The sequence below is a fragment of the Sturnus vulgaris genome, chromosome 4 (assembly GCF_052056855.1).
Source record: "Sturnus vulgaris isolate bStuVul1 chromosome 4, bStuVul1.hap1, whole genome shotgun sequence".
NCBI classification, from domain to species: domain Eukaryota; kingdom Metazoa; phylum Chordata; class Aves; order Passeriformes; family Sturnidae; genus Sturnus; species Sturnus vulgaris.
The window spans coordinates 1,349,741-1,377,101 of record NC_142246.1 but is presented as its reverse complement, the minus strand read 5'-3'; the positions used below and the strand labels follow the sequence as shown (position 1 = coordinate 1,377,101).

Sequence of the window (27,361 nt, the reverse complement as noted above, 5' to 3'; positions counted from 1 at the left end):
CAGTCTCACTCCAAAGGGAAGCTCCCAAAGAATTGCCTGTGGATGGGATCAGCTGGGAACAGATCCAGGGGGGATGTGGGACAGGGAATCTCTTTGTGGTTGGATTGGGATCATTCCCAGCTCGCTGCTGTTACAGCCCCTGGGCTGGGAATTCTCCAGGGAATGTGGGAAGCTGCTCTGTGAGGTTTGGGATAAGGGGAAGTGGGGTCACGTGATCCCCATAAAATTAGGGATGAGGGAGGGATTGGTCCCCAGATTCCAGAGGGAGCAGAGCTGGGATGTTCCCATTCCCATGGGAAAATGTGGCTGCCAAAGGGCACAGGGAATTCCAGGAGAGCTGGAGAGGGAATTTTAAATGGGATGGAGGGACAGGACACAGGGAATGGCTTCCCACTGGGAAAGGGGAGATTGGGATGGGATCTCGGGAATATCAGTTTTATCCCATTTTATATCAATTTCCCCCCACACTTCCCAAAAATGCTTCAAGGTCTCTTTCTCATTCCCAAAATCTCCTTCCCCGGAGCAACCACCGTCCCTGGAAATTAATTTCTCCCACTTGAATCCCATTCCTGGAGATTTCCCTTTCCCAGCTTCTGGGTGCTCCAAGGGAAAACTCTCTGGAGCAGCTGATCCTGATCAATCCTGACAATCCCGGGAGTGATTGGAAACAGGAAATTGGGGAGGGTATTTAAGGATGGGCTGGGAAATTGGGATTTTAAAGGAAGGGGGATGAGGAGAGGGAGGAGATGGAAGGAATTTGAGGAGCTTTTCCTTATGGTGGATTTTTGGGATAAGAACTTCTCCAGAGGGGGTTTGATCCTTGAATAGTGCAGAAAAGTTCTGGAAAAGGTGTCAATTCCTGCTATGGGATGGGAATGATCCATGGGTATGGCTGCACCTGAATCCCTGGATTTGGATCCCGTGCTGAAGGATGGAGCAGCTCCTGGAATTCTCTGCTTCTGGTATCACTCATTCCTGGCAGGAATTTTATCCAGTCTTATCCATCCATGTATCCCCAATGTCTGGGAGTGTCCAAGGCCAGGTTGGACTTTGGGTTTTGGAGCAATTTGGGACAGTGGGAGGTGTCCCTGCCCATGGATGGGGTGGGAATGGGATGGGATTTAAGGTCCCTCCCAAGCCAAAACAATTCCAGGATTCTGGAACCAGGCTGGAAATACTGGGAATGTTCCACTGGAGAAGGGAAAAATCCAGGGAACCCTCAGAGCCACTTATAGGGCCTGAAGGGGCTCCAGGAGAGCTGGAGAGGGACTGGGGACAAGGAAGATCCAAAGATTCCACATGGACCGTTCCCAGATGAATCCAAGAGCACCATTCCCTGCTCCAAAGGCTCCTGCAAACCCCAAACCGCTCCTCCTGGGAATTTCCACTCGGCCAGCATCCCAAACTGAATTTATGGGAAAAACTCCAGCCCTGGAAGCATCCAGCTCCTCTAGGACTTGGAGCACACTCCAAGGAGTCGTTGGGAAAAGTGGGATCTCAGGAGCTGGGATTATTTCCAAGCCACACTGGAATCTTGGATACAATGGGAAGCTCCTGGAGCAGCGCACGGTTCCTTCGGGATATTCCAGCATCCATCTCCTGCAGCTGACCCGGATCCCAGAAATTGGAGCTGCCCCTGTGGAGAAGCTCCAGATCCCGATGAGTCTTCTCTCCAGCTGAACATTCCAAGGAATCTCAGTCACTCATCCTCTACACCCTAAAATTCCCTCAATTTTTTCCCCAAAAAACTCGGGGGAAAAAGCACAGGTGATGGGAATTGCACTCCAAAGTCAGGCAGGGACATTTGGACCTCTTTTACCTCTTCCTGAGCAGCTCAGAGAATTCTGAGGGAGATGCTAAATCCAAGGTTTTTCCTCAGAGCAAATCCTTTCCTGTAGGATATTGTAGAATCCCCATGGGATTTTTCCAAGGAAAAACCAGGATCAAAAAGGCTGGAGCAGCAGCAGAGAAGCCCCAGGGATTCCGTCCATCCTCCTCTGCTATCTCCACATTTCCCAGTTTTCCAATGGCTCAGATTCCCTTCCAGCCACTGGAAATTCCACCTGGAACACAGGGATGGAGTCCAGGCCTCATTAGGATTTGATATTCCCACTGTTTGTTTTTCCAGGATCCTGGATCCAGCTTCGATGGAGCCGAGGGTTCAAAGATCCAATGAATTCCCTGGCAGATTTATCAGCTCCCAAAATTCCTTTATTTTCTCCCATCCCCCTCATTCCCACCAGGATTCAAATTCAAGGACACTAAAAATTCCAACATCGCATCCCTGGTTTGGTCACATCCCCGATTTTTTTTTTGTTTTTTTTTGGGATGCTGCTCCAGATCCTGTCTGTGCAGCAGGAAGCAGGAGAGGGCTGGAAAAATCCAGGAATAAAGCTGGTAGACGGAACAGCAGGGGAAAAAAAAATCCGGGATAAAAAAGGAATTTCCACTCCCCATCCCACTGTTTTTCCCAGAGTTTTCCTCCGGTTTTACACCTCGGAGTTGGAGTTTCCAGATGCCAGATCCAGGCAGCTCGGATTCCAGGGAATCATTAATTCCAAGAAAAGCTTTTCCTGCTGTTCCAGCTTCCAGCACGCAGCTGGATGGGGAGATTTGGGAATACATCCCTTAATCCACCCCTAAAATCTGTAAATGTGAGGCTTGGGAAGTTCCCGAAATTCAACCATCATGGATACAAAGGAGAGGAGCAAGGAATTTCCTTTGTTCCCAAATTTTTTGGGATGAAACAGAATCAAGGACAGACAGGAAAACATCCTCAGCTTCTCCCTCTGCCTCAGGATGTCTCGGGAATGTGCAGGAATTCCCTTTCCCCACCTGGAAAACCGAGCTGGGAACTCATCCTTTTTGCCTATGGAAGTTGCACTTCCAAGAGGAAATTCCTGGGGAAATCCTGATTCCCAGAGTCAGCAGCACCTGGAACATCCCCCAGGCTCTCCAAGGCCTCAATTCCAGGTGGAAAAACTTTGACTTGTGGAAAAATCCTCGGAAAAGTGGAATCTCCATTAAAATTCGGGATGAATTTTAGCGAGGAAGTTTCTCCCACAACTTCCAGAAATCCCTTGGGATACTCGAGGAGCAACATCTCCTTATCCAAGTTTTCCCTATTTCTCTCCTCGTTTTTTGGACTCCCAAACTAAGGAATTTCTCCCTGCCAAAATTCCCCTGATCTCTTCCTGCTGTTTTTCCCGGGATACAGGCTGGAGCAGGATAACACCGGACACCCCCACCATCATCCCAGCTCCCCAAACCTCCCATCTTCCCAGAAAACTGGGATGAAATTCCCCCCACCCCCCCCCAAAAAAAAACCCCGTATTTTTCGCATCGGCCACTTGAAAGAGCCCAGATCACCTCCAAGTATTTTTATGGAAGGAGTTTTCCTCTCATTCCCGACTGTAAATCCCGGATGTTTTCCAGCTGTTGGCTCCTCATCCCGGCATGGAAGGTGTCGGAGCAGCTGCACCGGGCAGGTGGTGACCACTGGGAAGCTCCAAAGCTGCTGGAATGGGAAGACCTGGAAGCAATTCCCGGTCCTAATGGAGACGGGTTCCTCATTAAACGGGAAGTTCCGCCGGCCTGGAGCGGATTTGCTTCCAGAGGCGATTCCTGCCCAAATTTTTGGAAGCTGAAAGGGAGCCAGGAGGATTTTGGGAGTCGGGAAGGGATGGGAGGCAGCACTGGAGGGAGGTTTCGGGGTGGATTTTTGACACAAATCCATGGATGAGGAAACGCTGGGAAGTCTTTTCCCAGCGATGGAGGATTGTGGAAGACAGAAGTCAAGGAATGAAGATGGGATTGGGAATGAGGAAGGGAAAAGGTTGGATGTGCCTGGAGTTTTAGGAGTTTAGAGGAAGGGAAATGTTCCCTCAGGTCGGGATAATCCAGGTGCTAAATTCCCTAAATCCCACCATGGCATGGGATGATCCCAGCCCCCACTAATGGCTGATTCCACTTCTCCTGCACTTCCTGATCCTGAGATTTAGGACCCAGCAGAATCCTGGAATGGTTTGGAAAGGACCTTAAATCCCCTCCATTCGCACCCAGGGATAATTCCCACTGTCCCAGGTGGATCCAACCTGGCCTTGGATGCTGCTGGGAATCCAGGGGCAGCCACAGCAAATCTGGGAATTGCAGCCCAGGCAGGAATTCCTTCCCAAGATCCCAGCCCAATGTCCCCTTTCCCAGTGGGAGCCATTCCCTGTGTCCTTGCCCTGAAAGGATTTTCCCTAATCCCACTTTTGGATTTGCTGTCCCACATAAGATGCTTGGAATGACCTTGGAATTCCCAACTCAGCTCAGTCCCTCTATTCCAAACTCCTTGAAGGAATTCAGCGATTTTTTGGAAAAATCAGAGGTTCCGTGTGGTTCTCGACCTCTTGGGAAAGATTTGGATCCTTTGGGAAAGGTTTGGCGCCTTGGCAGCCTAAACCAGTGGGAATTCTTTGGGAAATTCGACTTCCAGAGTTTATTCCTGCTCAACTCGTGCCCAGAAAAACATGGAAAAAAATGTAGAGAGTTGGGAGAAGAAATAATAGAGGAAGAGCGTCCTTTGGGAAGAAAGATTTCCATGGATCAAGTGCTGGATCCTGGATTTCTGGGATTTTGGTTGGATGGGAGATCCCAGATAAAGCTTGGATGTGGCAATGGTTCAAAAAGAGGGAATGTGAAGGGGAGCATCATTCCAAGCTTGGAATAATGAGTTTGGAATGATGGAGAATTTAGGCCATTCATGAAATCTGTTGGGCTTGGGATGGTTTCCAGTGGGGATGGAATTCATGGATAGAGGGATGGGATGATCCAATTTGGATGTGTTTGATCCTTAATTTTTATTTATTGATTTTTCCAAATCAGCGAATCACTGCAAGGATCTGGTGGGAATTTTATCCTGAGGTTTCCCAAACCACTGGGAGTTCTTTATATTTTTGCCTTTTTTTCCCCTTTTCCAGGTGGAAAAGTCGGGGATGACTCGGACATGAAGCATTCCAGCTTTTGGAAAACCGGGAAATTAAACCTGGATTTAATCAGCACCCACTGGAAGGGGGAAAAAAATAGTCCCAATTCCCACCACACTCCAAAGGGATGCATCCCTTTCATCATAGTGGGGGAATAATCGGGATGGGAGTGGGAAAATTCCTTCCTGAAAAAACAGGGATACCAAGGACAGAGTTTTTTGGGATGGGAGGATTTAATCCCATAATGGGTGACATCCCCTGCATTTGCATCCCTTGAGGGTTTTTTTTTGGGAATGCCTTTGTGGAATCCGACAGGTGCATCGGATTTGGAACAGATTTTTCCCATTATCTGTTGGAGGAGCTTCGAGTTATCCTGGAGATCCGTCGGAGCTGGCGGAGTTTTCCAGGGAGTTTCTGGATGGAATTAGCAGCAGACTGGGGTCAGTGCCAGTGGCCTCTCCATGAACTTGGAATCCCGGCCTTGGAGCAAAAAAATCCATGAGGAGCTCTCCCATTTTTCTTCCTGCTTCTTGGGAGATCCATTTTCCTGTCCCTTTTCCTTGTTTTTTGTGTTTTCTCCGTGGCCAAGGAAGAAATTAGGTGGGAAAGAATCCTTGGAAAGAGAAGGAGCTGGAATTCCTCTTTGGAGGCTTTTTTATCTCACGCGGAGCTGAGAGGGACTCGAAACAAATCCTGCTGAGAGATGTTGGGAATCAGAGGGAATTTCTCCATGGAAAAGGTGATTACATATTGGAATGGGCTGCCCAGGGAGGTTTGGAGTCCCCATCCCAGGAGGTGTCCAAGGAATTCCTGGATGTGGCACTCAGTGCCAAGGTGGGGGATTGGTCCCAAATTGGAGTGGATGATTCTGGAAGGATTTTCCAATTTTTCCAGAAATCTTTCTGGGATTCTGGGATATTTTTTCCTGTGAGAATGGGGAGGGGCTGGGCTGGAATTCCCAGAGAAGCTGTGGTTGTCCCTGGATCCCTGGAAGTGTCCAAGACCAGGCTGGACAGGACTTGAGTCCACCTGGAATACTGGAAGGTGTCCCTGGATTGAACTGGATGGGATTTAAGGTCCATTCCAACCCCAACCATTCCATGATTCCATGATCCACAGGCTGAGTTTGTTCAGCACCCAGAGATTTTTCCAAGATCAGATTGGGAATGATCCATCTGACTGAGATGGGAAAATCGTGGAATCACTCCGAATTCTGGCTCCTGTGGGACAACCTGGATTTGGGCTCGCTCAGGTGAATTTTGGCCCAGGGAAGCTCTTGCTGCATCCCTGTATCCCAAAATTCTGGGTGGGACTTCTTTGGGACCTCTCCTATCTCTTCCTGAGCTCAGGATGGCTTCAGGGTGTTTTCCATCTTTTCCTTGGGATGAAACAGCAGAGCCTGAGCTGATCCCTTTGTTCTGAGGCACCTCCACATTCCATGAGGATCCATCACAGGATCCGGAATTAAGGGTCAAGATGAACACGGCACAACTGGAAAAGAGGTGGAAAAAACTTTAATCCCATTTTATCAATCTAAAAAGCTTGTTTTAAATACTCCTGGTCCGTTTTATTTAGAAGGAATTCTCTGGGAGCGGCAGGAGCAGCTCAGGAAACCACGGATGAAGAGACTCCAGGATGGGGGGTTTGATCCTTGGGATTCCTCCAGCCCCAAATTCAGGAAAGGTCTCCTTCATCATCCCGTGACTTCATCATCTCTTCCCTCCTTTGCCAGATTCCAAGGGAAGCTGTGGATGTCTTCCAGCCCTTCGGGATGATGGAAGAACTGGCACGTCCGTGGTGGATCCATAAAATGAGCTCATCCCGGGAATGTTTGCTGTGGTTCAGAGGAGTTCAATTCCCTTTTCCCGCTCCCTTCCTCCCTCCTCCTTCCCATTTTGTGGCTTCTTTGGTGTTTCCCGGCTCCAGCTGGGATCAAAAGCAGGAAGGGGGTGTTGGAAGGATGGATATTTCAGCAGGACAAGGAAAAATGGGGTTCTTTTGGGAAATCTCAGTCAATCCTTTCCCTGCAAAATCAAAACCAGGGATGTCTCGGAGCAAGGGATGCTTCCCCTGAGCTGTTGTTTGGGAAAGATCCAGGAATTCAACGTTTTGTTCATTGATGAGCTGAAGGTTGGATTAATCTGTTCCAGACTGGCTTAAAAAAGCCGGGATTAGATCCAGCCCCCTTTGTTCCGGAGGTATCAGGAGATCTGGGGGGTCCTGACGGATTCCAAACACAAATCTTAAAGGAAAAGAATTCCAAGCAGAGATTGACTGGAACCTGTTAATGGCACCTCAATTTTCCCAGATTTGCTGTGGCTGCCCCTGGATCCCTGGGAGTGTCCAAGGCCAGGTTGGACACTGGGGCTGGGAGCCACTGGGATAGGGGAAGGAGTCCCTGAACATGGATGGGGTGGCACTGGATGGGATTTAAGGTCTTTTTTCCAACTCAAACCATTCCAGGATTCTGGAGTCCCTCTGTTCTGGAGCCAGGCTGGAGAGCTGGGAGAAGGGAAAATTCCAGGGAATGCTCAGAGTCCCTGCAGGGGCTCCAGGAGAGCTGGAATTGGGGACAAGGCCTGGAGGGACAGGACCCAGGGAATGGCTCCCACTGGGAAAGGGGAGATTGGGCTGGGATCTTGGGAAGGAATTCCTGCCTGGGCTGGAATTCCCAGATTTGCTGTGGCTGCTCCTGGATCCCTGGCAGTGCCCAAGGCCAGGTTGGACACTGGGGCTTGGATCCACCTGGAATAGTGGAATGTGTCCCTGGATGGAACTGGATGATCTTGAAGGTCCCTTCCAACCCAAATCGTTCCATGATTCCATGGATATTGCTCCATGGACAATCCAACAGCCAGGAGAATTTTTTTTTTTTTTTTGCTCCCAGGGTGGATCCTCTGCTCCTCCACATTCTCCCCAGGATCCTCATCAGGAATGAAACCTCACCTCACACCAATCCCTCTGGAGCCACAGCTCTGCCCAGAATGCTGGATCAGGGATAGACCCTCCATAGGTATTTTTTTAGCAAGAAAAGTTGGAAAAACTCCCACATTTTGCTGTAGAGCGAATCCCAAAGCAGAATTAAAAACCCCAAACTGAAAAAAAATTGCGAATTTATTTCTCTGTGTTCTGGCTGGAGTCGAATTTACCCAGGGGACACCTCCAGGACGATTAATCCCTGGATTTGCTGAAGACTCCGTGCATCATGGAAAAAGCTCCACGGTGAGATTTACTGGGAGTGAATCCGTTTTTTTCCCCTGGATGCCAAATTCACACCTTCCCTGGAGCAGCCACTGAAGTGGCTTCGCTCCTTTTAACAGCCGGGAGCTGGGAGTGTTTGGAGAGTGAGAAACAGGGAATTCAGGCCCGGAATTCAGCTCCTGGCAGCCGAGGGATCACCAGGAAGCGCTGAACATTTCTAGGAAAAAAAAAAAAAGAATTCTGTGGTGTTTTCAGCTCTGTTTCAGCTAAAAGGGTTTTGATCCAAACGGAGCTGATCCCAAGGAAAATAGAATTTATGGATGTTCCCAGACAGAGGTGGCACCTCTGTGCCCCCTAAGGGACATTGGGACGTTCATCCCTTTTTTCTCCTTGAGGATGGGCATGGAATCATGGAATGGGTTGGATGGGAGGGGGACCTTAAATCCCATCCCATTCCAAGGCCAGGGATTTCTCCCACTGTCCCAGGTGGATCCAACCTGGCCTTGGGCACTGCCAGGGATCCAGGGGCAGCCACAGCAGATCTGGGAATTGCAGCCCAGGCAGGAATTCCTTCCCAAGATCCCAGCCCAATCTCCCCTTTCCCAGTGGGAGCCATTCCCTGGGTCCTGTCCCTCCAGGCCTTGTCCCCAATTCCAGCTCTCCTGGAGCCCCTGCAGGGACTCTGAGCATTCCCTGGAATTTTCCCTTCTCCAGGGGAACATTCCCAGCTCTCCCAGAGCAGACAGGCTCCAGAATCCTGGAGAAGCTCTGGGGCCTCCTCTGTGTCTTTCCTCTCTCTGATCCATCACAGGAATTCCAAGATTGTGGAAATCCATGGAGAACTGCAGCCCAGTGGAGGAACTAGATTTGGGATGGTTCTACAGAACTAAAGGAGCTCTGGAGTTATCACTGGGAGCCCAAAATTCCAAAGGTGAGCTGCAGAAAAGTTTGGTTTTCCAGAGTATCTGGAAACTGGAAAATGCCTCGACTTGGAGAAGGGCTGAGGACAAGGCCTGGAGGGACAGGACCCAGGGAATGGCTCCCACTGGGAAAGGGGAGATTGGGCTGGGATCTTGGGAAGGAATTCCTGCCTGGGCTGCAATTCCCAGATTTGCTGGGGCTGCCCCTGGATTCCCGGCAGTGTCCAAGGCCAGGGTGGATCCACCTGGGACAGTGGGAGCTGTCTCTGCCCATGGCAGAGGGTGGATGGTCATTTCCAACCCAAATCCCTCTGGAATTCCATGACTTGGAGCTCTGTAGGTTCAGGATTGTTCAGACCAGGTACATTCCATGAGGACTCCACGGACAACGACGCTCCAAAAAACATGGAAAAACGGCAAAACCTTTCCCAGTGGGAAAACATTCAGGACAGAGGTGCAGGAACAGGTCAACACCTTTTCCTTGGAAAATAAAAAACCGAAGGAGAGCTCCGGGTGCCGTGTGGAGCCTCCGGAGCTGGGACAATGCCTTTTTCTGTCTCCGCCGTTTCTCCCTCTCGTTATTCCAGCGGCACATGGAATTCTGCCACCCATTGAGTCACCGACGCCACCTCCCTGCTCCCCTTCCCAACGTGCCCGGCTCCTTAATTATCCAATAAATCCACAAGCACTTTCCTGTCATCCCGGGGCCGCGCTGGGAACGGCTCAATTCCGTGTCTGAGTGCGCCTGTGGCTCCTGCCAAATTCCAGGGGCGGCCAAAACCACAGGAAGGCTGAAGTGAGAGGGAATAGGCTCGGAGCACGAGCAAATCCATGGATTTTATTGGAGGTGATGTTCATTGCTGTCTGCATGGTGGCTTTTCCGCCCTGGAAGAAGAGGGAATTTTGGGTGCAAACCCTGGGAATTTCATCCCTGGCTTTCCATAGGAGTTTAGGCTTGGGATTTGTCCCTTGAACCGGGAATGCTCCTCTGGTGCCTCTCGTTCTCTCTGATTTGCTGCCGGTTGATTAAAGGTCAGGAGAATTCCTGGATTCTGGAATTTTTCTCCACCAGGAACACATTCAGGGCCTGGGGAAGGTTGGAGGCTCCTGCCAGGTGACAGCTTCGATTGACAGCTCTTCATCCCACTGATCCCAAAGTCTGCCTCATCCCTGGAAGGGTCCAAGGCCAGGTTGGATATCGGAGCTTGGAGCCACCTGGAATACTGGATGATGTCCCTGAACATGGATGGGGTGAGAATGGGATGGGATTGAATGTCCCTTCCAACCCAAAAACCTCTGGGATTCTGGAGCCCCTCTGCTCTGGGAGAGCTGGGAATGTTCCCCTGGAGAAGGGGAAAATTCCAGGGAATGCTCAGAGTCCCTGCAGGGGCTCCAGGAGAGCTGGAATTGGGGACAAGGCCTGGAGGGACAGGACCCAGGGAATGGCTCCCACTGGGAAAGGGGAGATTGGGCTGGGATCTTGGGAAGGAATTCCTGCCTGGGCTGCAATTCCCAGATTTGCTGTGGCTGCCCCTGGATCCCTGGCAGTGTCCAAGGCCAGGTTGGATCCACCTGGGATAGTGGGAGGTGTCCCTGCCCATGGAATGGGATGATCCTGAAATCCTTTTTATCCCACCCCATTCCATGATTCCAGGATCCATCCTGATTTCTGGGCATCACTGAAGAGCCCCATGGGTGCAGCATCTCCAGGAGACGCTCTCAGGACCTTTCTGATCCTCCATGATGGAATGGAGGTTAAAAATCTCTGGAAGCGCTGGAAGAAGGTGGGATCAAGATCCAAACCCCTCCCCTCCAAACCTTTGGTGCCCCAGGATCCTGGACACTCCTCCAGAAGGAGAACAGGCCCTTCCCATTCCTCGCCCTTTTCCAACTCTTTTTCATCCTGAAGCGTTTATAGCAGGAACGTTTCTTTTTATAGCCTCTTCCATCACCGGATGCGGGAGATGTTGACACATCCAATTATCCCGTGGTTTGGGTGGCCCAGGGACACGGGGACGGGAGTGGGAACATTGGAGCAGGGAAAGAAACCACTTCCATCAAAGCTTTCCCGGGATCCTGCCGGCGGCACGTCCCTGCTGCTCCGTGGGGAATGGGAAGGGCGGGAGCTGGGAATGTTCCGAGGTGGCCTCGTGCTTCGTCCCACGTCTCCTCCTGACCTTCCCGCGGGTGCTCCCAGACTTTTGGTTTTTTTTTTTTCTCTTCTCCTCCTCGGTTGTTTTCCCTGTTCTGGCTGGAAACTTTGGAATTCGTGCCAAGGAAGTCTCTTTTCATGGCGTCCTGTGACTGACTGGTGCAGCCTTGTGAGATTCCCATTTTTATCCAAGAGTTTGTCCTGCTTTCAGGCTGGAATTAGGAATAACTCCGGGAATGAAAGGTTTTCCCTCTCCCCTCCTGCCCTGAGGATTCCCTGCTGATCCCACCTCTGTTTGGAGCATTCCCAGCAATTCTCTTTTCCTGGTGCTTCCCACCTGCTGCTGGACATGTCCTTGGCTGGGGTTTGTGGAATCAGTGGTGGGCATGGAATTATGGAATGGTTTGGGTTGGAAAAACTTCAAGGATCATCCCATTTCCACCCCATCCATGTTCAGGCACACCTTCCCCTATCCCAGAGGCTCCAAACCCCAATGTCCAACCTGGCCTTGGGCACTTCCAGGGATCCAGGGGCAGCCACAGCTGCTCTGGGCCGAGATCCATTTGGATCCATGGTGGGCACGATGCTTGGTACCTGGAATGAAGGAAGGTGAAAACAAGTGTCCAAGGCCAGGTTGGATCCACCTGGGATGGTGGGAGGTGTCCCTGAACATGGATGGGGTGGCACTGGATGGGATTTAAGGTCTTTTTTTCCAACCTGAACCATTCCAGGATTCTGGAGCCCCTCTGCTCTGGAGGCAGCCTGGGAGAGCTGGGAATGTTCCCCTGGAGAAGGGAAAATTCCAGGGAATGCTCAGAGTCCCTGCAGGGGCTCCAGGAGAGCTGGAATTGGGGACAAGGCCTGGAGGGACAGGACCCAGGGAATGGCTCCCACTGGGAAAGGGGAGATTGGGCTGGGATCTTGGGAAGGAATTCCTGCCTGGGCTGCAATTCCCAGATTTGCTGGGGCTGTCCCTGGATCCCTGGCAGTGCCCAAGGCCAGGTTGGACATTAGGGATTGGATCCCCCTGGGATAGCGGGAGGTGTCCCTTCCCATGGAATGGGGTGGGATTTAAGGTCCCTTTCCCACTCCAAACGTTCCATGATTCCGTGATCCTCTGGTGGTTTTGGCAGTAGGGAAAGAAAAACAATTCTCTTTTTAGTAAAACAAGGGGAATCAAGAAAATAATTCCATACAAAATCCCATGCCATGGGATCCAGACTATCCTGGTGCTCCTGATGCTGTTCCTGGGCTGGGAAGAGCAAGACCTGGAGAAAAATCTTGTCCTTGGGATCCTCTTATCCATGGAAACTGGGCAGGGATTGGCTTTGTGGTTTCTCTGGAGGTGCAGGACTTGGGAACATCTCTAAAACCCACTCTGGAGGGAGGGACGAGAGGAGCCACATCCAGGAAAAAACTGGAAAGGAGATGGCCAAGATGGCTCCAGATTGGATGGCAAATCCCAGAATTCCCTCTCCCTCCTCTTGCCCCCAGACTGACCTGGAGCAGAAGCTTCCCCTCCCAAAAAAAAAAAAAAAAAATCAAGGATTTGCTGACAGGCCCAGCCTGGAGCATGGATTTGAACCCTATCCCAGAGGATTTGTGGTGGCTCCGGGCAGAATTCCCAGCAAACACAAACACATTCCCCAGTGCCGACGTCGTGGATCCATCCCTGAGGAGGAACTGGAGGGAACAAGGAGAGATTTCTCTTCCCAAACACGGAGAAACGTCGGGAAACAACAGAGGGGGAATTGTGGCTTCACTTCAAGTTGTTGGGGGCACGGAGCTTCCGGTGAAAATGGATTTGTTGCAAAATTTGGGATTTGTGACAAGTTTACCTTGGAATGAGTTCATCCCGAGGTGGATCAGGTGGTGGCCAGACCTTTTCCAAAGGTCACTTTGGATTTTGCATTTCCATATCCCGGGAATGAGGAATGTCCCCAAATCCATGTTTAGATATCATTACAAAAAAAAAAAAATCCATGTTTGCAGACCTGATGATATCCATAGGTGGCCACAGCTTCCCAGCAATTCCAAGCTGGAAAAATCCAGGAAAAAAGGAATTAAGATCCCATGGTTGAGATTTCTCTGGAATTGGTGGGAATTCTCCAGGTTCCGTGTGGCAGATCCCATCTTGTGAGAGGAACCAAGAGCACTTCCATGTCCTTGGATGTTCTAGAGGTCTCCCAGAAAAAGGGAGTTGGGAATAATTCATGCTTCCAAGAGGGAAATGGAACAGAGTTGTTCCAAGGAAAAGCAGGAGGGAAAAAGGAGCTGGAAGTGGAGCTTTTCCAAGGGATGGCATTGCTGGAGCTCCATTCCAAGTGTCCAATAATTCCTGGGAATTTCCCTTGGGAAAGGCTGAGAGTGGCACAACCAAAACATGGAGTGGGAAAGGTTTTTCCTTTAATTATCCCAGGATGGGTCAAATGTTTCCTCCCACGGGGATTTCCTGCACTCTCCAGAGTTTTAAACCCTTGGAATTTGTTGTTCTCTGATTTTTCCATTGGCAACCGCCGCGTCCATGAATCCCAAATATTTTGTGGATGTAGCTCCAGTTCCAGGAAATTCTGCATCAAAATTGTCCAAACCCCTCTCCCCACCTTGAATTTGCCATTCCAACTTTTCCATTATTTTTCGGATTGTCCACGGGCTCATTCCTACTTTTTTTTTAGCTTTGTAGGAATTTTTTCACTTTTAGGTATTCCTTAAATATTTAATAATTTCTGAAATTTCAAGTATTGAATTTAATTATTTCGGAAATTTAATTATTTCTGGTGGATTTGGACGGAAAACATTCCCACCTTTTAAAAATCAAATCTCCAAAATTGTCCAAATCCAGTGCTACCAAATCCAAACATTCCCACCAAAATGAAATCAAACAACTCTATTCTATCCACAAGGAATATTCTGCTATTCCCAGCTGGAGTTTATTTGGAAATTCCATTTTCAAATTTTCACTTCCAGCTTCCAACTGGGAATTAAAACAGAAGGAAAAATGCTGGCATTTTCCCCAGGAAGGAAATGTAATTTCCAAAAAAATTTTGGGAATGGTTTGGGTTGGAATTATTAAAAATGAGTGTTCAGTCATAAAAATGGTAGGAAAGGAAGGGATTCCAATATGGATTTCCAGGGGTTTTATTTTTCCCCCCTCTGGATCTTTTTATGGATTTATTTCACCTTCCCAATATTCCTTCTTTGTTCCAAGGGCCGGAGTTTTTGATGGAGATGCTCTGATGGATCTGATCCCAATTATTCTTCAATTAACTGGGAAAAAGCTGCTCTGATCCCAAAAATGGAAAAGGATTCGGGTGGAAAACCAACCTGGAATTTGATTTCTTGGCAAAACACCGCAGCAAATTCCAAAACTGCATCGTTTTTTGGGATCATGGAATAACCTGCATTGGAATGAATCCACAAGGCTCATTGATCCAACTCCCAAAAATTCCAGGCTTGGATTTGTTTGCAGGTAAAAAAAAAAAAAAAAGGCAAAGAGGGATGAATCCACTGGGAATATCCTACAAATGCACAGCTGGGCTGTGTCCAGGAGCTCTGGAATTGCATTTCCAACCCCCTGGAATTGCATTTCCAGCCCTTGGAAGGATCCATCCCAGAGGATGCCAGAAGGCCTTTTAAATATCCCTTTAATTTCCCCCAAAAAAAGAGTGCTCCCAAAAAAATCCGGTGTTTATTTGACAACACCAACATTGGGAAATGTCAGCGGTCGGAGCTGGAAAATCCACGGGTGGAAACAAACAATGGATTTAATTCGGGATTTCAACACCCGGCTGGAATTTGATGGGGTCAGACCTGACCTTTTTTTTTTTTTTTTTTTTTTTTTTTTTTCCTGGGAATTAAACATTTGGGGTTTTTTGGGATGAGTTGGAGTGGAGCTGAACCCAGGCTGGATCCGGCTCCAAGAAGGATGGAATTTTGTTGATCTTTGGAATTCTTGGGGATTTAATGTTCTCTTATCCTATGGGAATGGCTTCTGGAGTGACTCCTCATCCAATGGGAAACGGGGATAACAGATTCCCAGATTTCCTCAGGAATATCCGGGAATTCCATCTCATGTTCCTGTGGGAAATATTCCCATCTGCCTGTGGATATTGAGGAAGATTATGGAAAACTGTTTGGGTTTTTTTTCCTTTTTTTTTCCTTTGGATGGCTGCAATTTTCCAAAGGAAAAGTTCCATGTTTCCCATGGATAAAATAAAATACAATTATAAAATACAATAAAAATAAAATGAAGTGAAAGAAAACCAAAATTAAATTAAATTTTAAGAATAAAAATAAAATAAAATTTAAAATAGAAAGTAAAATAAAATGTAGCATAAACCCAAGCCAAAATAAAATAAGATAAAATTTTAAAAATTAAATGAAATTTTAAATATATATAAAAAAATTAAACAATAACAAATTAAAAGTAAAAATTAAACAATAAAAAAATCAAACAAATTAAAGAATTTAAAAATTAATTACAATAAAATAAAAATTCCCAGTTTATAAATGATTTTCCATCAACTTCCAGACCCTAGAAAAAAGGTTTCATCCATGTTTTTCCAAACAATTCTGCCCTATTCCATGGATCTTTGTCCTTTTTTTGACAGGAAAAGGAAGTGGAGACGTTCACAAGCAGCCCCTGAGCTCCAAGGCTCAGGAATTAAGGAAATTCCATCAGCAAGCAGGAAAATTGGGATATGGGAAGGGAAGGTGAGGCACAATCCCATAAACCCGAAGGATTTTGGGGCAGGGATAAAACAGGAATTCTCAACCTGTCACAGAGGAGAGGAGTGGGAAGCAAAGAACAAATCCCAGGAGATTCCAATTCCTCCTGGATTTTCCAAGCTGGAGGCATCCAAACAAAATTCCAGCCCTGAGCTAATGGGGCTCTTTCCCATAATTCCAGAGGGAAAGGAGAAAGGAAAACCTCGGCTCCCCTCTGGATGTCAGAGCTGGATTTGAGGGAGCTGATGACATCATCCGTTAAAGGGATTTGGGATGTCACCTCCCCCTCCATCCCAGATCATGGAAAAATCTTGGATTGCCAGGAAAATATCCCGAGTTGGAGAAAAATCCGTCAAAATTCCTGTTTTATTTGGAAAGTGGAGAGTACAGAGCTGCAGAGTTCCACGTCACAAAATCTCCTGGAATTTCCTCAAGAACTACAACCCCAGTTTGGATTTTGGAGGTAAAATTCCCGTCTGGAATTCAATGAATTTTTCCCCATTTTGGTACAACTGGGATCAAAATTCCTTCTCCGTCTGTGGATCCCCAAGTCCGTAAAGGCAACGAGAAGTGAATTCTTTCCAGCACTTTTGTTGGAATCAAGGATGAAGAAAAGTCCCTTGGGAAGCTGAATCGACTCAGAAGACTCTTCCAGGAAAAAGGCGATCCCGGTGGGATTGATAAATGTCCGGAATGTCCATCGGGAATGTGACGTCAGTGACAAAATCCTGATAGTGGGAATTTTGGAGAGGCCAACTTAAAAGAGTGGGAAAGGGTCCAAAAACCACAGAGCACCGAGGTCGGCTCGGGAATGGCTCCGGAATGGGATGTCCTGGGCAGAATCCAAGGGAAATGTGGACAAATCCCATAAAACAGAGAGATTAGAAAAGGGGATTTCCCATCAAAGGCCTGGATGGGACAGAGACGGAAAACACCGGAACGTCCAGAGGTTGCTGTCGGGATCGAACCTTTCCGGGCACCAAAAAACAAATGGAAATTTGGGATGGGAAATACAGGTGGAGCAGGCAGGAGAGGCTCAGTGGGCAGAGCGGGAGGGAGCAAAGTCATGGAGCAAAGTCATGGATATTCCCAGAGAAGCTGTGGCTGCCCCTGGATCCCTGGGAGCGTCCAAGGCTGGGTTGGACATTGGGATTGGAGCATCCTGGGGTAGTGGGAGGTGTCCCTGCCAATGGATGGGGTGGGAATGGGATGGGATTTAAGGTCCCTTCCCACCAAAACCATTCCAGGATTCCTTGGATCCTGCTGGGATAAGCAGTGCTCAGTGTGACCCTGTTTGTTCTCCAAAATCCCAATTCCAGTATCCAAAATCCCAATTCCAGTATCTAAAATCCCAATCCTACTCTCCAAAATCCCAATTCCAGTATCCAAAATCCCATCAATCTCTCCAAAATCCCAATCCTGCTCTCAAAATCCCATCCCAATTCCAGTATCCAAAATCCCAATCCTGCCCTCCAAATCCCAATCCTACTCTCCAAAATCCCAATCCAACTCTCCAAAATCTGATTCTGCTCTCCAAAATTCCAATCCTACTCTCCAATATCCAATCTCACCCTCTGGATTTTTTTTCTCCCTCTCCTGACCACTTCCCCCTTTCCATTTCTTTCCCTTCCCATGGATTTTTTTTTCCCCAGATTTCCCCCCCCCGGGTGTTTTCCAGCCGTGTTTATCCAGGAGGAACAGCTCCGCCTCTTCCCTGTCCTGCCACACAAATGAATCGAACACTTTGTTCCCGGGAATGCTCCAGGGAGCAGCTGGAGCATTATTTTGGGAATGTTTGTCCATCGGATCAGCAGGTCCAGCGAACACCCACAGGCTGGAAAGCCCATCCCTATTTTTGGGAGGTTTTTAGGGGATTGTTGCTTTTTTATCCCTGCTGCAAACAAATCTGGTTGTTATTAATCCCGGGATTTCAGCAGGGATGGCTCTGTCGCATCCCAGAAATTGTGGGGAGAGGTTGGATTGTGGGATGGAAGTGAGATCTTGGCTCCGGGGATTTTTGAGGAGCTCAGCTCCTTAAAGCTCCTTGTTCTCCATGGATAAAGTAAATTTTGGAATGATGATCCCAGTGGGAATATTTATTCCAGATATTCCCGCCCACGTGAGTTCATCTTCTCCTCATCCTTCCAAATTCCAGGAAAACAAAGGGAATATTTCTGATAGAATGAAACCTGGAGAGAAAGAATTAAGGATTCATTTGGTGTTGATCATCTTGGATTTTGTCCTCTTTTCCCATTATTTTTATCACTCCACTGGCTGTAAAATATCATGGAATTGGAGATTCCTGGAATGGTTTGGGTGAGAAAATTCCATCCAGTTCCATGGGAAGGGACACTTCCCACTATCCCAGGTTGCTCCAAACCCAGCTTTGATGGAAAACTCAAACCTGGGAGACACCAAAATCCCTGTCCAGGCTTCCTCGGTGTTGATCCATCGGGCTCTCATCCCAATCCATTGGGATTCTCCTCCTGGGAGGATTTCGATTCCTTGTCTGGATCTGGTGCAGAGGAGTCTGAATTCTGGGATTTGGGAAAATGGTCTTTTCCTGGAGTTACATGGATGAGAGGGAAGGGAAGGGACACCTCCCACTGTCCCAGGTGGATCCAACCTGGCCTTGGGCACTGCCAGGGATCCAGGGGCAGCCCCAGCAAATCTGGGAATTGCAGCCCAGGCAGGAATTCCTTCCCAAGATCCCAGCCCAATCTCCCCTTTCCCAGTGGGAGCCATTCCCTGGGTCCTGTCCCTCCAGGCCTTGTCCCCAATCCCTCTCCACAGTTTCTCGATCCTTTGTCCCTGATGTCCCAGAAAAATGACCTGGACAAAATTCCCACCCTGTCAACAACCACATTCCATAAGGGGGGGTTTCCACCAGATCCAGATCCATGCTTGCTCTTATTAGTACAGGGCAGAATCCCAAATTTCTGGCGAAAAGGGGTAATTTATTAGGATTGGACTTTGTAAACAGCTGAAAAAAATGGGAAGATGAACTCTTCCATTGTATTCCTTCCTTGGATTTGGAGCCAAAGCAGAACCTGGGTGGTGTTTTTTCAACCTCCCGAATCCGAAGGTTTTCATTCCCTGTGAATCAGCTTCCAGCTGTTCTCGGAATTCCTGGGAGGGAAGAGGCTTCATCCGTGGGTGGGTTTTTTTTGGGATGAGTTTCTTATTTTGTTGTTTTTCTTTTCCAGGATTTTGGCCCGTGGATTGTCAGGGATGTCCCATAGTGGAAGGAGTTGAGGTGGAAGGAAAACGTGGAGTGGGAAAAGTTTATCCCAGCTTTTCCAAACCTGGAATGAGGTTCAGGATGGGTTCACTCCATGTTATCCTCAAGTGGTTCTTTTTCAGCTTGGAATATTCTGGGATTTTGGAATAAAATCACTTCAGTTCTTCTGGACACAGAAAGGCTTGGACCTGGATCCCGAAGGAATTGGAGATTGTGTTTCCCACCTGGAATTTCCCGGTCCTTGGAAGCTGCTCATAAGGCTCCCATAAAACAGAGACAGTCAAGACACCGAAACTCATGAATTCCTTAAATAAAACCTGGAAAAAGGAGAAGTCCAGGCCCTGCTGGATCATCTCGGGCTTCTGCTGGCTGAGCAAGGAATTCCCTTTTCTCGCAGTAAAACTGGAAGTTTTCCTTTTGTTTTCCAGATTTTTAACACCTGGATCCACATCTCAAGCACCCGAAATTCCAAAATCCTTAAAAAAATGGATAATTTCAAATGCTTGGATCGAATCATTTCCTATTTTTAAGGATTTATATTCCAACATTTATGAAATCCTTGCTTTTTTTCCTTGCTGTTTGTATCCAAACCACATCCCAGACACTCCAACCCCATCCAGAAAAAGAAAAAAAAAAAAAAATTCCGTGTCTTCCCTTTGATTCCTCGGGAAGCATCTGGCCTGCAGGAATATGGACAGGCTGCAAAATTCCCTTGGAGTGTCGGAGCATTTTATGGATTATCCGGACAATGGGAACCAGGAGGTTTTCGACACCTCATAAATCCCGAATCCAGCGGGGCCGCGTCGCGCTGACACATTCGGAGCTGGAAAAGGGGGAATTTTAATCACGGGATTGATGGCACGGCACCGCCATGGGAATTCACAGCTCCGAGTCCTGGGATGATCCCGCGGCGTGGGCAGCAGGAAAGGTGGGAATTCTGTCCCTCTGTCCCCTTCGGATGCACAGATCCTGCTGTTTCATGGATCAGGGATGTGCACGGATCCTGCTATTCCTTGGATCAGGGATGGGCACAGATCCTGATATTCCCTGGATCAGGGATGGGAACAGATCCTGATATTCCATGGACCAGGGATGGACACAGATCCTGCTGCCATTCCCTGGATCAGGGATGGGCACAGAACCTGTTCTCCCATGGATCAAGGATGGGCACAGATCCTGATTTTTCATGGATCAGGGATCAGTCCAGATCCTGATTTTTGGTGGATCAGGGATCAGTCCAGATCCTGCTATTCCATGGATTAGGGATGGGTACAGATCCTGCTATTCCATGGATTAGGGATGGGTACAGATCCTGCTATTCCATGGAACACGAATGGGCAGATCCTGCTCTTCTCCCATGGATCAAGCTTGTGCCCAAATCCTGCAATTCTCAGGATCACGGATGTGCCCAAATCCTGCCATTCCATGGATCAGGAATGTGCCCAGATCCTGCCATTCCATGGATCAGGGATGGGCACAGATCCTGATATTCCGTGGATCAGGGATGTGCCCAGGTCCTGCCATTCCCTGGATCAGGGATGTGCCCAGGTCCTGCCATTCCCTGGATCAGGGATGTGCCCAGGTCCTGCTATTCCATGGATCAGAGATGGGCACAGATCCTGCTATTCCATGGATTAGGAATGGGCACAGATCCTGCTATTCCATGGATCAGGGATGGGCACAGATCCTGCCATTCCATTAGCCAGGAATGTACCCAGATCCCGCTCTTCTCCCACAGACCCCACACCTGCCCGCCCTCTGTTCCATGCGATCCCGGGATTTTCCCCAGCCTGTTCCCAGACGAGCCAATTAAACAGAAATCTCCACTTTTCCCGGTCCTTTCCCACCCTGACACCCAGCCTGGCAAAGGATGGGATTTTCCCTCCCCCTTCCCACCCTTCCCTTTTCCCAAGGCCTTTCCAAGCCCTCATCCCGCTCATCCTGGGCGATCCCGGGGGCTCCCCGTGCGTTTGCCTGTTCCCCATTAAATCCCATCCCTGGCTCCTCTCATTAGGGAATGAGGGCTGGAATGACTTAAATTCCTGGAGCAGTTCAATCCCACATCCCTGGCTGCAGGATGCCCAGGAAAAGGGGGAATTTTTCCCATCCGTGGGAGAAGAGCAGGATCTGGGCACATCCCTGGTTAATGGGACCTGTGCCCATCCCTGATCCATGGAATTCCAGGATCTTCCCATCCTTGACCCATGGAAAGCAGCAGAATCTGTGCCCATCCCTGATCCATGGAAAAGCAGGAATATGAGGAGTCAAACTGTTCCAGGGATTCCTTCCTGGAATATTCAGATTCGGATTGACAGATCCCAGCCTTGCTGTCAATCCTGAGTCTCCTGCTGCTTTCCCAGCTGGTTCCCAGGATTATCCCAATTTTCAAGCCATCCTTCCCTGTTTTCCCAAAGATGGGAGCTGCAATCTCCCCTTTCCCTCATTTCCCACTCCCAACAGCATTCCAAGATCTCCCTGGAACCACAGGGATTTAACAAAACTTATTCTTTTCCATGATGGAATATTCCACTCTCATTTCCCTGTTCCCATCCCATTCCTGGGCTGCCACATTCCCAGAATTTCCAGACACCTCACATCCCAGACATTCCAAAGTTCAGGTGTCTGTGTGGGTTAAAAATTGTGTGGCTTTTCCAATGTTTCTGGCAGGAATTTCAGCTGGATCTGAACTCCTCTTCCAAACCTCATCCAGGGTTGCAAACAGCTGCTTTCCAGGGATTCACAGCTGGCCTGGGAATGGTTATTCCGGAAAATCAGATGGAAGGAAGTGATTAACACTTCGGAGGATCTCACGACATCAAGAGGAAATTCCCAGCTGGAAGAGGGAACACCGAGCCTGGAATCTGGGTGAGAGGAGGGAATTACAATTTATCCTGCCCTGGTTTTGGTGATGGAAAGATTTCTTTGGGACTGATGGAGTTTTTTGGGAATGCCAAGGAGAGCAGCTCCTGTGTCCATGGGGTTGCTCCGGCTTTCCTGGTACTCTATTCCTCATAAAGCTAAATATAAAATTCCAGGATTTTCCCCCAAATTTTCTTGCCTTCCTCTTTCTATCCTGAAATCCCACCCTGTAAGCTCCCAAATCCCAGGAAAATCCATGTTTGGGATCAAATTCCTGTGCTCCAAGGAAAAAGCAGTGTCCTGGATCCAGGCACGTGTAAAATTCCAATCTCAGAGGTCACCACCACCGGCAGGAAGAACACCTGGAATTCCTGGGACCTTCCACAGGAATCTCCTGGAGCCTCAAATGTGTCTGGAGATGGGGCTGGAATTTTTTCCCTGGGAATAGCAGCTCCAAGTCTGCTCTGATCCGGGCACCTTCTTGTTCCAAAGGGATGGAGGGGTCGGAGCCCCCAGGGTGTTCCTGAAAACCTCAGGAATCTGGGAGAGCTCCGAGAGCTCCCACTCTCCTGGAGAGGAGAGGGGATGAAGGAATTCCTGGCTGGAAGTGCAGGGAGACTCTGGCACAGAGAAGCTGTGGATTCCTCACCCCTGGGAATGTCCAAAGCCAGGTTGGGCATTGGGGTTGGATCCACCTGGGACAGTGGGAAGTGTCCCTGAACATGGATGGGGTGGGAATGGGATGGGATTTAAGGTCTTTTCCCACCCAGACCATTCCAGGATTCTGGAGCTGCTCTGCCATGGAGCCAGGCTGGGAATGCTGGGAATGTTCCCCTGGAGAAGGGAAAATTCCAGGGAATGCTCAGAGTCCCTGCAGGGGCTCCAGGAGAGCTGGAATTGGGGACAAGGCCTGGAGGGACAGGACCCAGGGAATGGCTCCCACTGGGAAAGGGGAGATTGGGCTGGGATCTTGGGAAGGAATTCCTGCCTGGGCTGCAATTCCCAGATTTGCTGTGGCTGCCCCTGGATCCCTGGGAATGTCCAAGGCCAGGATGGATCCCCCTGGGACAGTGGGAGGTATCCCTGCCCATGGAATGGGGTGGGATTTAAGGTCCCTTCCCACCCAAAGCATTCCATGATTCCACGACTCCATCCTGTCATTTCCCCTCATTTCTAAAGGATTTTGGCTCTTCCTGATCTCTGGATTTCTGTCACTCCAGTGGAATCATCCCCACCCCGCTCCAGCCTCGGCACCACCTTCAATGCCTGGAAAAAAAAAAATCTTCTTTCCAAGTTTCGTGGAACATTGGAATCAGAAATCAGGGAATGGTTTGGCTTGGAAGGAATCTTAAAGCTTCTCCTTTGTTTGTCCCAAGGAAAGTTTTCAAGGATATTCCATGGAATAAACACCGACGTCCTTAATCCCAAATTATCCACACCGGGGCATGATTGTGATGGGAATTCTGATTTTTATCCCGATATAAATCCTGGGCACTCCTAAATCTTGGGGTTTCTCCCAGTGAGGGAACTCTGGGAAATTTTTTTAGTAATAAATACTATTTTATTTTAGCATTATTAATATTCATTGATATTTTATTAGTTAATAATTTATTAATATTTTATATTTTTTAGTAATAAATCCCATCGGTTTCGTGGCTGCGTCACTGCCATGGAATTGGAATTCCTGATTTGCTGGGTGGCTTCTCCCATGGGAAAAATTCCTGAGGCTGGGATTTGAGGAGCCGGATCCATCTGGGAATAACAACCACGAAACTCCCGTCCTTGGGAAGAATCCTGGTGTGGGAATTTCCGTTTTCCCAAGATCTGGAGCTCACGGGGCTGTCAGTCAGCTGCAGCCCGGAATTCCCACATAAAACGCTTGGAATGTTTTGAGGAGAGCCATTAATCCTTGGGAAAATGATGGCCTGGGACACTTCCCACCTGTAACGGGATAAAAGCTCTCAGTGCCAGCCTGCGGCTGCTTCCCGGGAATAAATCATCCCAACCCCTCCTCCCAGGAATTCCTCCCAGGAATTCCTCCCAAGAATTCCGGGATCAGCCCGGAGCCGTAAATTAGGAGGAAGTGGGAATAGCTCTGCTCCCGAAAACCGGGACGGGTGTTGGATGTGGGAAATACCCCGGAGGGAATTGGAATTTTCATGGATCCTCCTCCTCCTGCTCTGGGTTTTAAACGGGAGCTGCTCCTGCACCGAACATTCCCACATTCCCCTGGAGAGGATTTGTCCCACTCAGCCCCTGGGGGTGTTCCCAGATCCATAAATTCCCAATGCCTGGGAAGTGTTCAGCCCATTCCCTCTGCAGGGGAGGCGAGAAAACACTTCCAGCCTTTCTTTTCCCTGTCTTTTCCCTTTCCTTTTCCCTTTCCTTTTCCCTTTCCTTTTCCCTTTCCTTTTCCCTTTCCTTTTCCCTTTCCTTTTCCCTTTCCTTTTCCCTTTCCTTTTCCCTTTCCTTTTCCCTTTCCTTTTCCCTTTCCTTTTCCTCCCTGGAATGTTAGGAAGGTGCTTGCAGTGACTGGTACTGCCTGCTTGGAATGCAGGGAGATTCCATGTTGAAAATTTCCCAGAATTGCTCTATTCTTATTCTTATTCTTATTCTTATTCTTATTCTTATTCTTATTCTTATTCTTATTCTTATTCTTATTCTTATTCTTATTCTTATTCTTATTCTTATTCTTATTCTTATTCTTATTCTTATTCTTTTACCACTATTATTACTTAATGTAATATTATCATATTAATTAATATATTAATTAATAATTGCAATAAGAATTATAATAGAATCACTGGTTTGGATGGGAATTTTCATCCCATTCCAACCCTGGGACATCTCCCACTGTCCCAGGTGGATCCAACCTGGCCTTGGGCACTGCCAGGGATCCAGGGGCAGCCACAGCAAATTTGGGAATTGCAGCCCAGGCAGGAATTCCTTCCCAAGATCCCATCCATCCTTTCCCTTTGTCTTCTCAGGGAATATTCAAATCCCATTTGACTTAACAATCCATCTCAATACGTAAAATTCCAGGAAAAAATTCCCAAAATTCAGCCACGCTGAGTAACTCCATAAGTTCTGGGAGCTCCCTAAAAAACGGAAAACTTTCATCTCTTCCTCTGAACATTCCCAACTTCCCTTTGCTCTTCCCAGAGTTAAAAAAACTCCTCACCCTTCCCTTTTCATCCCTCCCCCCTTTCCAAGCTCCGTGTCCCTGGAATATTCTGCTCCAGCCTCCCGGAACGTTATTAACAACCCCGGCAATGGAGAGAGCCGTAAATCCCGGCGTTCCCCCGGAATTTTACTGCTCTCCCGAAGGGTCCCTCTCGTCAGGTTCCACAAATCATCGGGATAAATCGGATTTCTGGGATGGCGTTTCATCAAAATGTTTTACGGCTCTGCCACTCCGAGCTTGGATTTACGGCGGCGGCGGCTCCGCGTTGAAATTCAGGGGAAAAAAAAAAGGGAAAATAACTCCGAGGTAGCTCCGAGCAGGAGAACTTTAAAGGATTCTTGGTTTTCTTTCCTAAACTTTGGTGGGAAAGGCGGGAGTTTGGGGATCTGTGCGGTTTTGGATCATCCTGTTTGGGTCAGTGCTCGTTACCCAAAGAAATCGGGAATTCTCCATCCTGGGAAGTGTCCATGGACAGGTTGGATCCACCTGGGACAGTGGGAGGTGTCCCTGAACATGGATGGGGTGGGAATGGGATGGGATTTAAGATCAATTCAAATATTCCAGGATTTTGGAATCCCTCTGCTCTGGGAGAGCTGGGAATGTTCCCCTGGAGAAGGGAAAATTCCAGGGAATGCTCAGAGTCCCTGCAGGGGCTCCAGGAGAGCTGGAATTGGGGACAAGGCCTGGAGGGACAGGACCCAGGGAATGGCTCCCACTGGGAAAGGGGAGATTGGGCTGGGATCTTGGGAAGGAATTCCTGCCTGGGCTGCAATTCCCAGATTTGCTGTGGCTGCCCCTGGATCCCTGGGAATGTCCAAGGCCAGGTTGGATCCACCTGGGATGGTGGGAGGTGTCCTTGGATGGGAATGGGAATGGGATTTAAGGTCCTTTAAGGTCCCTTCCCACCCAAACCATTCCATAATTCCATGGAATTCTAATTCCAAAACATTCCCAGGGATGGAAAGTCCAAACCTCTCCTGGAAATCTGAACAAATTCCTCAAAATAAGGGAGGGATTTCCCAATTTTTTTTTCTGATTTCCTTTCCTTTCTCATTTCCCTGGATCCCGGAGCTCCTGGAGACCAGCTCCTCATCCCAAGGAATATTCCAAGGAATCCCCAGGCTCTCTTCCCCCTCATTCCCCCTCATCCCACTTTTCCCTGCTGTATTTTACCTTCTCCTGGTGTTTGTGTTGGACACACGAGGCCCACAATTCCTTTTTTCCCATTTTCCCAGCCCCTGACGCCACTTTTATTCCCAGAAAACCACATTTCGGGTTTTTTTTAGGATGTCTTTTCCCTTCCCCATCCCATCCTTGTCAATCTCCATGATTTTCTCCTTTTTCCATAAATTTCCCTCCACTCTGGGACTGGTAAGGGCTAAAATCCCAATCTTACCCAAAAAACGGGATGGGAATTCCATGGAAACTCCACCTGTCGATTGCAGCCTTGGCTGGGAGATTCCAGAGGCAAATTCCAGAGGCAGATTCCTGAGGTAGTGACAGCACCTCGAGACCCATGATGGGAGGAATTCCAGCATCCAGCACCCTCTGGAATTCCAGAATTCCATGGGATAAGAGGGGAAAGGAGCTGGCAGAGCCTGGGAAGAAAATTCCAGGATTTTTCCAGACCTTTGAAGGGAGAGGATGATGGGAATTTTGACAGGAATTGAAGGCCAGGGTTGTTCTGAGATTTAATTAAATTAAAACTGGAATTTTCTGGGCTAAGCCAGACTTTAGTCCTGAGTGGAGCTGGGTTTAATCCACCCTTTCCCTTGGCTGTTTTCCCTGTTTTCCCACACATTCCCACTTTTCTCAGAGGCCGGGAATCTATGGGCTTAATTACCCTGTTAATTATCCCTGTTAATTATTGGGATATCCAACCATTTCTGGGATTCCCTGCAGGGTTAAAATTCCTGGAAATGGGAAAAAACCCTTTGGAAGTGGCACTCCAGGACAGGCCTGGATTTGATGATCCCAGAGGACTTTTCCAACCTTAAAAATCCTGGGATTCAGGGATTCTTCTTCTTTCAATCCCAGCTGGAGTTTGAGCACAGTTGGACAGGCAGAATTATCAAAAACCGGGTTTATAATTTAAAATGAGGTTTA

General features: G+C 48.4%; 1 long non-coding RNA gene across 1 annotated transcript in view; it reads left to right on the top strand.

The window, feature by feature from the left end:
* The first annotated feature begins 7,747 nt into the window (after nucleotides 1-7,747).
* The window catches only part of LOC148223827 (uncharacterized), a 35,807-nt gene continuing 16,193 nt past the window's right edge, over nucleotides 7,748-27,361 (top strand). The window contains exons 1-8 of the long non-coding RNA XR_015802967.1: nucleotides 7,748-8,192; nucleotides 8,983-9,102; nucleotides 10,164-10,281; nucleotides 10,746-10,875; nucleotides 14,452-14,712; nucleotides 15,854-15,956; nucleotides 19,178-20,140; nucleotides 21,880-22,077. This is a non-coding gene — a long non-coding RNA (uncharacterized LOC148223827). The remainder of the gene's footprint in view (nucleotides 8,193-8,982; nucleotides 9,103-10,163; nucleotides 10,282-10,745; nucleotides 10,876-14,451; nucleotides 14,713-15,853; nucleotides 15,957-19,177; nucleotides 20,141-21,879; nucleotides 22,078-27,361) is intronic.